The sequence below is a fragment of the Capsicum annuum genome, unplaced genomic scaffold (genome assembly GCF_002878395.1).
Source record: "Capsicum annuum cultivar UCD-10X-F1 unplaced genomic scaffold, UCD10Xv1.1 ctg1489, whole genome shotgun sequence".
Lineage (NCBI taxonomy): Eukaryota > Viridiplantae > Streptophyta > Magnoliopsida > Solanales > Solanaceae > Capsicum > Capsicum annuum.
Window position 1 is genome coordinate 2,495,094 of NW_025820303.1, and position 15,461 is coordinate 2,510,554.

The 15,461-nt window shown below is 34.5% G+C and overlaps 1 long non-coding RNA gene across 1 annotated transcript; it reads left to right on the top strand.

Moving 5' to 3' along the window:
• Positions 1 to 2,062: 2,062 nt before the first annotated feature.
• On the top strand, positions 2,063 to 13,116 carry LOC107854982. Its single transcript, XR_001670148.2, has 3 exons — positions 2,063 to 2,346; positions 12,865 to 12,931; positions 13,037 to 13,116. It is a non-coding gene; the product is annotated as an uncharacterized LOC107854982 (long non-coding RNA).
• Positions 13,117 to 15,461: the final 2,345 nt, after the last annotated feature.

Here is a 15,461-nt window from a genome sequence, read left to right on the forward strand (position 1 = left end):
CCATCCTTTCCTCAAAATATCATAAAGCGATTCTTCCACCACAAAAGTGATATAACACCACTAATGCAGTAAAGATACAACAAAAAACGTCATGTAAACTAGTCTCATTTTTAACATGACCGTCTATTTTGAATTTTGTCAAATCTGATACAATTTCAATCTTCAAAGACTTATTTTTTTTAATCATTGAAAGCAAACTCAAAGTCTGATTGCGTACCTGATCTATTAGACTTGCGTCATGATAAAACTGTTGTCGGTCACTCAAACATCGAGGATTGTTAAGAATTATTATTAAATATTTAGCATAATTAATTTTGAAGTGCATTTTAATATAAATAGTAATAATTCAGAAAAGAAAAATTGTTAACTAAAATGTAACATTTTTAAAAGTAAACAAATAATCCAGACTTATTTTTAATCGCTAAATTTTTGTATGTGTTTTACATGTTTGTCTCGCACCATCAATAAAATATATATGAAAAAAATATATATCAAAAACTATCAAAATTGACACTAAACTAAATATTATACCTATCTTAATGTTATGAATAAATATACATCTTTATATGTTATTATATATTATATCCCATCTGTTTTTTTCTTACAAATGATTTGCTTATATTTGATTTGTCGCTTTTACTATTTTATTATGATAAAATTTTATAAGTCAACATTGATAATCTTCTTTAAATTTCAATATGTATTTATCTATGTAAAATATAATATTGCAAAAAATACAGTTTAACCTTCTTTTTATTATAACTAGTATAATTACCCACACGATGTATGGAAATTACTGTAAAAAAATTATAAATATTATTATCTTATTTTTTGGACCATATTTAAATTTTTGTTAGTTTATTAATTGTGGAGTATATCATTTATTCAAAATCGTTTATTCATTGTCTAATAATATAAAAGATGGAGTGTTTATACTTTTTACATGAACATTAGAAGTTTAATAAAAATCTAACAGGTGCAATTTTTTGATTAAATATAATATTGATTTTCTTGAGACAATTCAAAGTAAAATAGCAAAGGAAAATAATATATAAATATATGTACATGAACTACGTGTTTACTAAAAATATTTTATTCTAAAAGCATTCTTTTGATTCATTTTTAATACATTAGTGACATTTAGTATGACATATAGTATCTATTATTTCATTATATATTCATTTACTTCAAATATTATATATTATTTATATTTAAGAAGTGAATAATTGAGTAAAAAGATACGACTTTAACAATTATTGTAAATATATTTCAAGAAAGTAAAAATTTGATAAACATATTGTTTCCTCATAAAGCAATTGAACATAAGATGTATAGTCTTATTTGAAACATTCTGTGCATGCATATTATATTTATCACCATTCTCAAAATAAAATGACACATTTTTCCTTTTACTAAATCCCAAATGAACAACTCTTTTATTTTAAAATTATTAGTATAAAATGTCAAGTTGACTTTTAATGAGATGATTTATAATTACAAAATATATAATTTAATTTAGATCACAAATTTGAAACTTTTTTTTATATATTGTTGAATTGCGTATCCATCTAAAATATATTATACTTCCTTTATTCAATATTAATTGGTCATCTTAATAAAAATATTGTCTCATATTAGTTGTCCACCTTATTAAATCAAGAAAGCATTAATTAAATATTTTCTATATTATCCTTGCAATTAGTTCCTTTTAAATCATTTACAATTGTTTGTAAAATTTCTAAATTTTTAAGAGGTTAATTAGTAAATTTACTTCTTTTTTATAATTTCTTAAAATGTATGAAAAAAGAAAAATGACCAACTTGACAAATATAAATTGGAAAGAAGGAAGTAAAAATTAGTTTAACCAAAAAAATCTTGAAGAGTTTAAGAAAGGCCCAAATCCGTAAAGACCCAAAATGAAGGAGAGTTTAAGAATGACCCAAATCCAAAAAGTCCCAAAATGAAAAAAAAGAAGACAAAATTCAATTAGGAAAGTAGAGGAGATATTTTTGTACTTTGTCTGTTTTTTTATTTGTTCAAGATTCATTTTGTTTCTCAAATATACTTCTTGGTTTTGTCCGTCTGGTGATGTCCAGTTTTCCATTGAAAGTTTACTGTGAAAATTAAAGCTTAATTTGCTTCTTTATTTCTTTTCAAAGCTTCTTTGTTGTTCCAAGCTACATTTATGGATATTTATGATTTTGTTTCTGGATTACGCCCAAAGGATGAGCTATTTTTGAGCTCTTTTTGTTGAGGTAAAAAATTAATTCTATCTGGATTTATAATCTTGAAATTCCCGTTGAAGTTCTACATTATTCTCCAAAGGCTTGATTGTCTAGATCCAAGGTGAGCTCTTTCCGTCATCATCCATTATCTGCTTCAATTAACTGAGAATTGAAACTAATTTTTTGATACGTAGCTCTATTTTCTATTTTATGGGATTTAGATTGTCGCTGTGTTCACGTATTCAAGGTATATGTGGTTACCTTAATTTTTAAGATGCATGCACGAGTATCAGATGTGTATATCTTTGGTAAATATTAAATAGAGCTTGTTTGTTGATCGATGTACTTTCTATCTTCTAAAATCTTGTTCCTTATAGACTGTGATTGTGGAGAAGAATTATAAAATTGTAGAAATGGATGCAACTTTCACTGGTGAAACAGTAAGACTTAGAGCTACTGTTGAAATAACTAAAGAAGATATTATTCATTGAAAACAAACACGTATGAGCTAACAACTTTTTCTAATTTAACCTTAAAAAGTCCTTCATAATTGATGTTTTTCGGTGCATGTCAGTAATTCAAACATATATTTTCCCAAGACTATAAGTTACTAAAGTTCCTCTTCCTTTTGAGATTGTTAATTTGAAAAGAAATTTTTTACTTCACTTGCATACAGGCATCAGATCAGAGGCCTAATCATTGGGAATCATAAATTATATTTGTTACCCCCTGCTAACCAAAATTTGTTTACCAACACATGCCGTTTTAATTGAGTAGAGGTAAAAGTAGTTGATAAAAGTTCAAAATGTTGATCTCTTAAAGAATAATGTTACACTTGCTCCTTAGCAGTCATCTTAATCTTGATTCGAGAGTCAGCGTGAAAACATAATTAAATATATCCTGATAATTTCTTCATTTTTATTAACAATTTGATGTGTTCCCATAAGTATCCATTCTCAATCTCCCATGATGTAGTCTTTGATAGTCATAATTCATCATATGCCCACTATAACTTATAACGATCCGAGACTGCCCCCTAATTGTTACATGGTGCTTACGGTCCCGAGGGACCACAAGATAACCCATGAGCTGGTACCTGCTGTGAATATTGAATAATATAATTATGAATGCGGAAGAATAACTGAAATGCCATAAGGTTTTAATAATAAAACGACTACTGAATTATGAATTTGGCATCATACTAAAATCTAAATAATTTGAATAGCTAATTGTAGTGTCTTAAAATCCTCTAAATTGAGTACTGTGAGTTGATGGGATAGGCCCCCAACTAACTCTACTAACTAATGAGATAAAGACATGAAGTAATATTATCTGTCCTCGGAAGATGATGACTCACCACTACTACTGTACTGTTGGTGATTTGAGGGACTAAGTGCGGTTCGAGAACTGAGCATCAGCACCTATGATATAATACATCATAGTGCAAAATCAAGGTATGCGATCAGTACTTTGAATGTACTGGTTTGCTAAACGAGGTAGGCTGATATGCATGATTTCATGACTAGGAATAATAATAATAACTAACTGATTATATATGTAAAACATAGAGTACTGAGTAGAAAACATGAAATCTTTAGGTACTAAAAATATGGAGAAAACTGTAAATACCGAGTATGCATGATAGTCTATAAATACCGAAGATACGTGAAAATCTGAGGACACAGGGGATGTATGACTAAGCATATAACATGGATTGAGTAAAATCTGTAAACTAAAATACTGAAAAAATATGGATATCTGTATTCTTTGGCCAAACAACTCTAAGACTATATAACTGAACTGAGACTGTAACTAAGACTATATCTGAGACTGTGGGAGGTATCATCTAACCGACATTCTCCAATTTAAGCTAATCGGGGTCCAACCTGTAACCCTAGTTGGAAGGGTGTTAATACTGTGCCACGGGTACTAACAATGGCCGTGTGGATCTACTAAACTGATATAATGTCCAAAGGGCTAAGGGTTTCAAGCCTGAATGATGGGTGACCCCTGTGAGATAGTCAAGCCTAATCTGACGGGTGACTACTCATATCCTACGCTAGCTATGAAGTTTTGGAGTATAGGGACTGCTACTAACGACTCTTCTTATTTGATGAGGAAGCTGCCATCCCTGCACTCGCTCGATGCTAAATCCTACTTCTAACTGAAAGACACTGAGATACTAGACTGTTCTGAGTTTAATGACTAATATCTGACTATTCTGATAATGCTCATAATATAATCTGAAGACTATTCTGTAATATACTGAGACTAGACTAAATAAACAACTATGGTTTTCGAGTATTCAATACCCCCAGGACTCAAACCGACAATACTGAAAACACACTAAAGCTTAGGGGATAAACCATGAAGGTTTTCATTAAATCAATCACTCTTGTAGGTATTTTATCAAACACTTGTAGTTCATGGTTCAAAACAATCATAGTAATGTCCTAAAATATATAGAAATAGCATGAATCCAACATAATAGAGTTAAATCATTGTCTTGTTCAATAAATAACAACATTAAAACATTGAGGATTAAATAATAACAATAATTTCATGGTAACATAGTATAGAATCATAGTTCATGGAGATTCATGGGTGAAATCACAATTTAAAACATAATAACTTGAAAAAATCACCATTTTATAATGTAAAAGGGTTGCTTGGACTCCATGGATGAAAGATATCCATGGATGAGCATATAACATACCTTAATTGATGGATTTCTTGAAGTTCTTGGTGAATTCTTGAGGATTAACCTTGAATTTGAGAGCTAGGGTTCTTGATTGGGAGAGAATGTCTTTTGATTTGGGGGAAATTAATTAAAGAATAATTTTAAAAATGTTTTTAGAGCTTAAATATCACACCTGGGCAGACTAAAATAATAGGGAAAGGACTATTTTATCCTTGAATGAAATATTAATTTTTCATCGAATTTTTCCAAAATGAGCACCTGACGTGACTTGGCACTATCGCGCCGTGTCACTAGGAACTGACAACTAGATTGACGGTGTGATGCGCCATTATTGCGGTAAGCCTTTGGATACCATTTTCGCCACCTCCGCGACGCACCAATATCGTAAAGGCCCACTAAAAATTGACAAATGAAAAATTGGCCTGCTCCGTGACGCGCCATGATTGCGGAGTCACACTGGATATTGACAATTGTCATTTGGGCTGCCTACGCGATATGCCATGGGTTAAAATGACAGTGTTTAACGACTAAAACTTTAAATCACCATAAATTCTTATCTGATTATCGGATTTAGGCAAATTTTATATCGTTGAAAAGCTAATTCAATTTCCTACACAGCGGCAGGCTCAAAATTGGAAAATTATGAGTGTTTTGAAAATTTTATATATGAATACTTATGTATTGAAACTTAAATTATGTTAGGAAAATATGGGGTATTACAATATCTCCCCCTTGGGATCATTCGTCCTCGAATGAGACTGGTTAAGATGAGGGAAAACTGATGAACTAAGCTTACACATTAAACATGCTTATCTGATGCATGAGATGTATGACTGAACTAATTCATGAATGCACGACTGACATAAATATGATGTGCAACTAAAACTGAGCATTATAGAGAAAAATCTTAAGAAAACTTGGTACCTTATACTGAATTTGGATTCGCAGAGAAAATATGAGGGTACTTGGTCCGCATATCTGCCTCTGCTTCCCAAGTGGCTCCCCAACGGACTGATTCCGTCAAAGAACTTTGACAAGTGGAACTTCTTTGTTCCTTAGTCTACGAACTTGATGATCAAGAATTTCGATTGGAACTTCCTCAAAGGAAAGATTGTTCTGAATATCTACACTTTCTAAGGGAACAACTATAACTGGATCACCAATAAATTTTTTCAACAATGAGACATGGAACACTGGGTGTACTGAGGCTAAATCTGAAGGCAACTCAAGCTTGTAAGCTTTCTTTTTGAAATAATTGAGAATTCTTAAGGGACCGCTATAACGGGGACTGAGTTTCCTTTTCTTGCTGAATCTCTTCACTTCTTTCATGGGAGAGATTTTTAAGTACATGAGATTACCAACCTCAAACTCAAGATCCTTTCTCCTCATGTCTGTATACGATTTCTATCAGCTCTGGGAAGCCCTAAGCCTTTCTCTGATCAACTAAACCTTCTCTAACGCATCAAATGCCAAGTCAGGCCCTACTACTATGACCTCACCTTCTTCAAACCAACCAATTAGAGATCTACATATCCTACCATAGAGAGCCTCAAATGGAGCCATACGAATACTAGAATAATAACTGTTATTGTATGCAAATGGTCATCCCAACTACCCTTGAAATCAACAATGCATGCTCTCAATATATCTTCTAGAGTCTGAATAGTCCTTTCTGCTTGACCGTCTGTCTGAGGGTAGAAAGTTGTACTGAGGTAGACTTGGGTACTAAGACCCTTTTGGAATGCCTTCGAGAAGTGAGAGGTAAACTGGGTACCTCTGTCAGAGATGAGAGACACTGGGATTCTATGTAACCTAAAAAACTCTCTGATATAGAGTTTGGCGCAGTCCTCGGATGAATAAGAGGTATGGACTGATAAAAAATGGGCTGATTTGGTCATCCTGTCTATGATGACCCAAATAGAATCATGTTGATGATGGGTACGAGGCAAACCTATCACAAAGTTTATGTTCATTTCCTCCCATTTCTACATGGGAATATTAAACTCCTGCATGGACCCATTAGGCTTCCGGTGCTTAATCTTAACTTGCTGGCATATAGAGCACTTAGCTAGAAACTCTACAATATCTCTCTTTATACCACTCCATCAATAGATCTTCTGTAAATTGCGGTACATCTTAGTGGCCCCTGGATGAATAAAGTAACGCATACCATGTGCTTCTACTAGAATTCGTTGCCTCAAATCATCTGCACTAGGCACACACAATCTACCCTGACAACCCAAAACACCATCTCCCCTTTGGGAGAAAACCTCAACTTTTTGGTCTCTAACCGATTCTTTTAACTTAACTATACTGGTATCTCTATCCTGCTTTTCCTTCACCTCAGAAACTAGAGATGATTCGATGCTACTCTGCACCCACACACTACCCTCAGTTGAGTCGACTAAGCGAACACCTAGTCGGGCAAGCTGATTAGCTTCCTAAGCTAACTTCTTATTACCATCCTCAAGATGAGCAACACTGCCCATAGACAATCTACTGAGAGCATCAACCACTATATTTGCCTTGCTCGGATGATACAGAGCACTTATGTCATAATCCTTCAGTAACTCTAATCACCCTCTCTAACGCAGATTCAAATCTTTCTGAGATAACACATACTAAAGGCTTTTGTGATCTTTGAGCATATCTATTTGTACCCTATACAAGTAATACCTCCAAATCTTTAAGGAAAACACTACCAATACTAGCTTAAGATCATGAGTAGGGTAATTCTTCTCATAGGGTTTAAGCTGTCTGGAGGCATAGGTTATGACCTTACCTTCCCGCTTGAGGACACAACCCAAAACTACACTGGATGAATCATAGTACACAACAAAACCATTTGAATCGTTTATTAGAGTCAAGACTGGGGCTGAGGTGAGTCGAGTCTTCAACTCCTGAAAACTTTTCTCGCAGGAATTTGATCACTGAAACTTAACTTTATTCTGAGTCAATCTGGACATGGGGGATGTAATAGAAGAAAAACCTTCAACAAACTAATGGTAATAGCCAACTAAACCCAAAAAACTCCTGATATTTGATAGATAGATAGGTCTAGGCCAGTTTCTTACTGCCTTAATCTTTTGAGGATCGACTATAATGCAATTACCAAAAATGATATGGCCAAGGAAAGCTATTGATCTTAGCTAGAATTCACACTTACTGAATTTAGCAAATAACTGGTGAGCTCTAAGAGTTTAAAGCACTACTCTAAGGTGGTCTGCATGCTTATTTTTGCTACGAGAGTAGACAAGAAATGTCATCAATGAAGAATATGATGAACATGTCCTTCATCAAGTCCATGAAGGCTGCTGGGGCATTTGTAAGACCAAAGGACATAACTAGAAATTTAAAGTGACCATACCGAGTTTGGAAAGCTATTTTCGAAATGTCACATTCCCTGACCCTAAGCTGATGATAGCTTGATCTGAGGCTTATCTTGGAAAAGTAGCTAGCACCCTGAAGTTGGCTAAACAAGAATCGATTCTAGGAAGTGGATATTTATTCTTGACTATGACTTTGTTTAACTGATAGTAGTCTATTCACATTATGAAAGAACCATCTTTCTTATGCATGAATAGAATAGGTGCGTGCCACGGGGAGATGCTAGGTCTAATGAATCCTTTATCTAAGAGATCCTTCAACTATTCTTTTAGTTCTTTGAGTTTAGATGGAGCTATTTTATATGGCAAAATAGATATAGGTTGAGTATCTGGGAGAAGTTCTATTCTGAAGTCGGTTGCCCTTTCAAGAGAAACTCTGGGAAGATCTTCAGGGAACACATCTGGAAATTCCCTCACTACTGAAACTGACTCAAGAGTTGGAGTTTCTGAGTTAGAGTCTTTGACTCGCACAAGATGGTAAATACACCCCTTCGATATCATCTTTTTAGCTCTAAGGTATGAGATCAACTAACCCCTAAGAGCTATAGTACTACCCCTCCATTCAAGGACTGGTTCATTTGAGAACTGAAAATAAACTATTCTTTTTCTACATTCAACTGAGGCATAGCATGAGTGGAGGGGTAGTACTATAGCTCTGGGACTAAAGACTGATGGGACTAAAGACTGATGGGACTGGCCCTGTGGGCGCATATTCCTACCCTTCTGAGCAACTACTGACACTCTCAAATTCGATAGCCTGTCTTACCACACTCGAAGCATACATCACTACCTGCTCTACACTCACTCTGATGGTGTCTGCCACACTTCTAACATAAATAATTGGTACAAGTACTGCTAATACTGACCGAGACTTAGAGACGGTTGCCCTATCCCTATTGTCATTTCTAAATTTGGGTACTAGAGCATTGGCCAAAGAGGGTGCTGGGGCTGTAGACCTCTGATGAAACTAAGGATGGATACCACCTTATGACTTTGGCTACTTGAAATTAAAACTACCTGTTCTAGCTTTATTGTTTCCTCTCTCCCTCTCCTTAATCTTCTGCTCTTTAATTTGTTGAGCATGGACCATCAGCCTAGACAATTCTATCTCACTAATAAGAATTGCGGTCCTATACTTCTTGACCATACTATCAGATACGCCAGACATAAACTTACTCATCTTGGACCTATTATCAGCTACCATATGAGGAGCATACCTAGCTAACTGAGTACATTTGAGGGAATACTCCCTCACACTCATGCTGCCTTGTCTCAAATTAATAAACTCTAACACTTTGGCCTCTCTTAACTCCAATGGGAAGAATCTGTATAAGAAAGCTGTGGCAAACTCTTCCTATTCTACAGGCCCTGTATCTACACCCCTATCAAATTTCTACTTGTTAAACCAAGTATGGGCTAAATCCTGCAATTGATATGCAGCCAACTCGGCACTTTGACTAGACGTCACCCCCATAGCATCCGTTACCTTCTAAACCTATCTAATAATTCCTGTGGATTCTCTTTTGACTTGGATCTCATGAAAGAAAGAGGATTCATCTAGGTGAAATCCCAAATTCTGGTTGCAGCATTATTAACCACTGGGTTGGATGGAACAGCAGTTGGCCATTCATTTTGTGCTGCTACTGAATTAGCTAGAGTAGTGAACGCAACTTTAAATTATGCGTGAGAGATATGCTTATCTAGAGGATCTGCTTGGATGGGCTGAGGGGCTGGTTTACTTCTTGTTCTTTGTGGGAGACATGTTCTATAAATGGAAGGAAAAAGTGGATTGGACAAAGAGTTTAACTTAAGCCTATGCTCACTCGTACGACATGAATACTGAAAGAAGGAAAACTTTTTCCTAAATGCCTTGTATCCTCTCATTCATAAGTGTGGCGCGCTACACACCCATGCACAAGACTCTACTCGACGCGGCTTTCAAACTTCCTAGGACACTTTAAAACCTTAGGCTCTGATACCAAGTTCACAATGACTCAAGATTACCCCCTAATCATTACATGGTGCTTACGATCCCGAGGGACCACAATCTAACCCATGACCTGGTACCTACGGGAGCACTGAATAATATAATTATGAATGCAAAAAAATAACTAAAATACCATAAGGTTTTAATAATGAAATGACTACTAAATTATGAATCTAGCATCATACTAAAATATGAATAATTTGAATAGCTAACTATAGTGTCTGAAAAGCCTTTAAGCTGAGTACTGTGAGTTGATTGGTCAGGCTCCCAACTAACTCTACTAACTACTGAGATAAAGACATGGAGTAATATAATCTGTCCTCGAATGATGAGGACTCACCACTGCTACTGTATGTTGATGATTTGAGGGACTAAGTGTGATCTGAGAACTGAGTGTCAGCACCTATGATATGATACATGATAGTGCAAAAGAAAGGTATGCGATTAGTACTTTGAATGTACTGGTATGCTAAATTAGGTAGGCCTATATGCATGATTTCATGAATAGGAATAATAATAATAACTAACTGATTGTATATCTAAAACATAGAGTATTGAGTATAGAACATGAAATCTTAGGTACTGAAAATATGGAGAAAACTGTAAATACCTAGTATGCATGATAGTCTGTAAATACCGAAGATACGAGAAAATTTATGGACACTAGGGATGCATGACCAAGCATATAACATGGACTGAGTAAAATCTGTAAACTGAAATACTGACAAAATACTGATATCTATACGCTTTGGCCAAATAACTCTAAGACTGTATAACTGAACTGAGACTATAACTGAGACTATATCTGAGACTGTGGGGGGTATCATCTAACCGACATTCCCCAATTTAAGCTAATTGGGGTCCAACCTGTAACCCCAGTTGGAAGGGTGTTAATATCATTCCATGGGTACTAACAATGGCTTTGTGGATCCACTAAACTGATATAATATCCAAAGGACTAAGGGTGTCAAGCTTGAACTGATAAGTGACCCCTGCGAGATAGTCAAGCCTAATTTGATGGGTGACTACTCATATCCTATGCTGGCTATGTAGTTTTGGAGTATAGGGACTGCTACTAATGACTTTGCCTATCTAACGGGGAAGCCGCCATCCCTGCACTCGCTTGGTGCTAAATCCTACTCCTAACTGAAAGACACTGAGATACTAGACTATTCTAAGTTTAATGACTAATATCTGACTATTCTGATAATGCTCATAATATAATCTGAAGACTATTTTGTAATGTACTGAGACTAGACTAAATAAACAACTATGGTTTTTAGGTATTCAATAACTCTAGAACTCAAAACTACATTACTAAAAAGACACTAAAGCTTAGGGGACAAAGCATGAAGGTTTTCATTAAATCAATCACTCTTGTAGGCATTTTATCAAACACTTGTAGTTCATGGTTCAAAACAATCATAGGAATGTCCTAAATCATATAGAAATAGCATGAATCTGACATAATATAGTTAATTCATGGTCTTGTTCAATAAATAACAACATTAAAACTTGGAGGATTAAATAATAACAATAATTTCATGGTAACATAGTATAGAATCATAGTTCATGGAGATTCATGGGTGAAATCATAATTTCAAACATAATAACTTGAAAAGATTACAATTTAATAATTTAATAGGTTGTTTGGACTCCATGGATCTGTTTCATCCATGGATGAACATCTAACATTCCTTAATTGATGGATTTCATAAAGTTCTTGGTGAATTCTTAAGGATTAGCCTTGAATTTGAGAGCTAGGGTTCTTGATCGGGAGAGAATGCCTTTTGATTTGGGGGAAATTAATTAAAGAATAATTTTAAAAATATTTTTAGGGCGTAAATATCACACCTGGGTGGACTAAATAATGGGGAGAGGACTGTTTTATCCCTGAATAAAATATTAATTTTTCATCAATTTTTTCTGAAATAGGCACCTGGCGCGACGCGGCGCTATCACACCGTGTCACTGGAAATTGACAACTGAGAACTGGGCTAACGGCATGATGCACCATTATCGCGGTAAGCCTTTGTATGCCATTTTGGCCACCTCCGCGATGCGCCAACATAGCGGAGGCCCACTGGAAATTGACAAATAGGAAATTGGCCTGCTCTGTGATACTCCATGATTGTAGAGTCACACTGGCTATTGACAATTTTAATTTGGGCTGCCTGCGTGACGCGCTAAGGGTTAAAATGACGGTGTTTAATGACTAAAACTTTAAATCGCCATAACTTCTTACTTAGTTATCAGATTTAGGCAAATTTTATATCGTTGGAAAGCTAATTCAATTTTCAACACAATGGAGGGTTCTAAATTGGAAAATAATGAATCTTTCAAAAATTTTATATACAAATACTCATGTATTAGGATTTAAATTATGTTAGAGAAATATGGGGTATTACATAACTTCTGATTTTGTCAGGTTGTTTGTGTAATGGAGAAAATATACACCTCATTAATTTAGCACAATTATTTTCTAATGATTTATTCTCGTATCTAGTAAGATGTTTAATCTATTTTGTTTGGTTGTTAATTCTATAATTTTTTTGATGCATTTAGGAGACAGAAAAAGAGAGTTGGGAAACTACCTGCCATTTACTCATAACAATGCTGGAGATTGCTGAAAGTAACTACATCCTTTTGAGATTAAAGCAGCTAAATTTATATGTACAATTCAATATTCAGGCTAAATACCTTGTTTAGGAGATAATGAATTTTTTTCTCATTGAAGGTCAGCTGAGTCAGAATTATCTTCTTAGTCTCAAGTTTTGAACTCAAAAGAGGCTAGATTGATGGCAGCCAAAGAAGAGGTGATTCTAATCTTTTATTTTTCTTACCTATATCTTTTCTCTCACAAATATTTAGGCCCCATTCATTTTACCCATGCCTTCAGTTATTTGAATTCCATGTTAAAGCACTAAATATGGTCACGGTGCGTCAAAACTTTGCTCATCATTGGGGTTACTTATTTGAGGAGCCAATTTTTCTCAATTTGTACTTCCATGGATAGATGTAAAAAACATTAGATATAAAAAATTTTGTGGTTAGGATAAACGTAGGCCTGTACTGCTGTATGCTACTCATGTAGAGAAATTTCATGTTTCGTTAATAAGGTTTATCTGAAATGGTTTTGACATATTTTATCATCAATTTTAAAGTTTTATTAATTCACATTCACTTTATCTAACCAATCTGTCTGATTTTTTATGCTAATTGTTTTATAAATATTTCTTTAGCTGATCTCAGTCTCTTTAAAGTCGTCGGTACTGAGCCTCCTTTAATACAATAATCGATTAAATTACCAAGTGTTATTACTATATATCTCTATATATCTATATCTATTGTATAGTTGATGAGTGCTACATTAAAGAAATTTGGTTCCCTTTATCTCTTGTTCAACTTAGGTGTATCATTTGGTACTATACAACTATTTCTATTTTACACTTTCTTTGTCAACAATTATATTAAGGCTGACCTGGATATAGATGTTTGGATGGTGATAAAGTGAATTTAGCATTAGTGTTTATGGTGCAGTTGACTGTCTTTCACTGGTGTAAGCTTTCTTTGGTAAAGAAAGGATTACTTAGAGTTTCCATAGAAACTTCATCCTCTTACTTTTATTACTTAAAGAAAACATAATATGAAGGTATTATGTTGTGGCTTGGTAATATGCGGCTTTTTGTTGCTAATCTTTTTGATCACCTTACTCTTTCCAGGTTTTCACTTTTGGTTCAGTACCCTTGAAGGCGTATCTTCCTGATGGGGATATTGATTTAACTCCCTTATGTAATAGCCAAACTTTAAAATATACATGGGTTATCAAGTCCGGGATATGTTAGAAGAGAAGGAGAAAAATAAAAATGTTAAATTCCGTGTTAATGAGGTTAAATACATTCAATTTGAAATATGTCTTCTACACGACCCCCATTTAATTTAGAATTTGCATTCAATGTGCTCTTAGTTTTGTTGCCGAGGGTCTATTAGAAAAAGCCTTTCTACGTTCACCAGATGGGGGTAAGGTTGCGTATGCACCACTCTTCCTAGGTGCCACTTGTCGGATTAAACTTGGTATGTTGTTGTTGTGCTCTTAGTTTTTTGCATCAGTGCATAGTAGGAAAAAACAGATGATATGTGTAGGTTTTCTTTTCTGCAGTGATTGGAATTATACCTTGTTGACAGAGTTAGAGTATGTTGGAGCATCTTGCTCCATTTAGAGAGCTCTGTTCAGGTTTCATCCAATTTTGAGAACCATAGATGGGTGAAAGTAGTTTCTTCATTGTTTATTTTAGACCTGACTGGTATCTGCATTCTTTGGGCCTTAAAGGAATACCATAAAGAAAATGAAGTATACCATGATATCTATATGTTCTTATTTTCTTCTAACCTTTAAGAATAAAACCAAATGTCATGGTAAAAGAATTTCTCTTTTTCCCTTCTAATTTGTTAACAAAAAGTCAAAGAATTGATTTCCTTGTTCATATATCCTTCTTTCGCGTGATGGTTTTATATTATTATTGCCTAGATTAGGTCTTAAGAAAAGGTTGTCCATAGGAAGAATAACTCCAGGCGGCTGGCATAGCTTTGAGGTTCACTCAAGATCAGGATTCCTTTTGGATTATTAATTACATTCCTCCTTCTCTTTTAGGATAGAATCCTCCTTGGTCATTTTTACATACCACTCTCGTCCACCCAGGAGGACTAATTATATTTTTCTTTATACGCAATATCCTGTAAGGCAGAGAAAAAAATTTACCTTGACAACGAACACGTCAGTAACTGATGGTTTCATTACAGTAGATGCCATACTCAGTTGTCAGAGTGTTACTAAATATCATGACTTCCTTCTTTCCTAACTAAAAAGAGAAAGCTAGAATTCTGACCTGCTTCTGAATTCAAAAATGTCTAGTTTGATCTTCCCGACTGGTATGTTTGTAGGGGTTTACTTTAGCGAGGAATTGAAGTTCGCTATAAAATTAGGGTACACTATGCTCCCAATGAAAGTGTACCTCTTTAAGAAGGGCTCATCCTAGAAGTTTTTCCTAGTACTATTCATCAGGACATATTTCAATGGTCAAGTGTCTTGTCTGTTAGTCTCTTTAGATCTCATATGTTAGAGTTGTATATTTAATGAAACATTTTCTCTGGCATTTATTTGA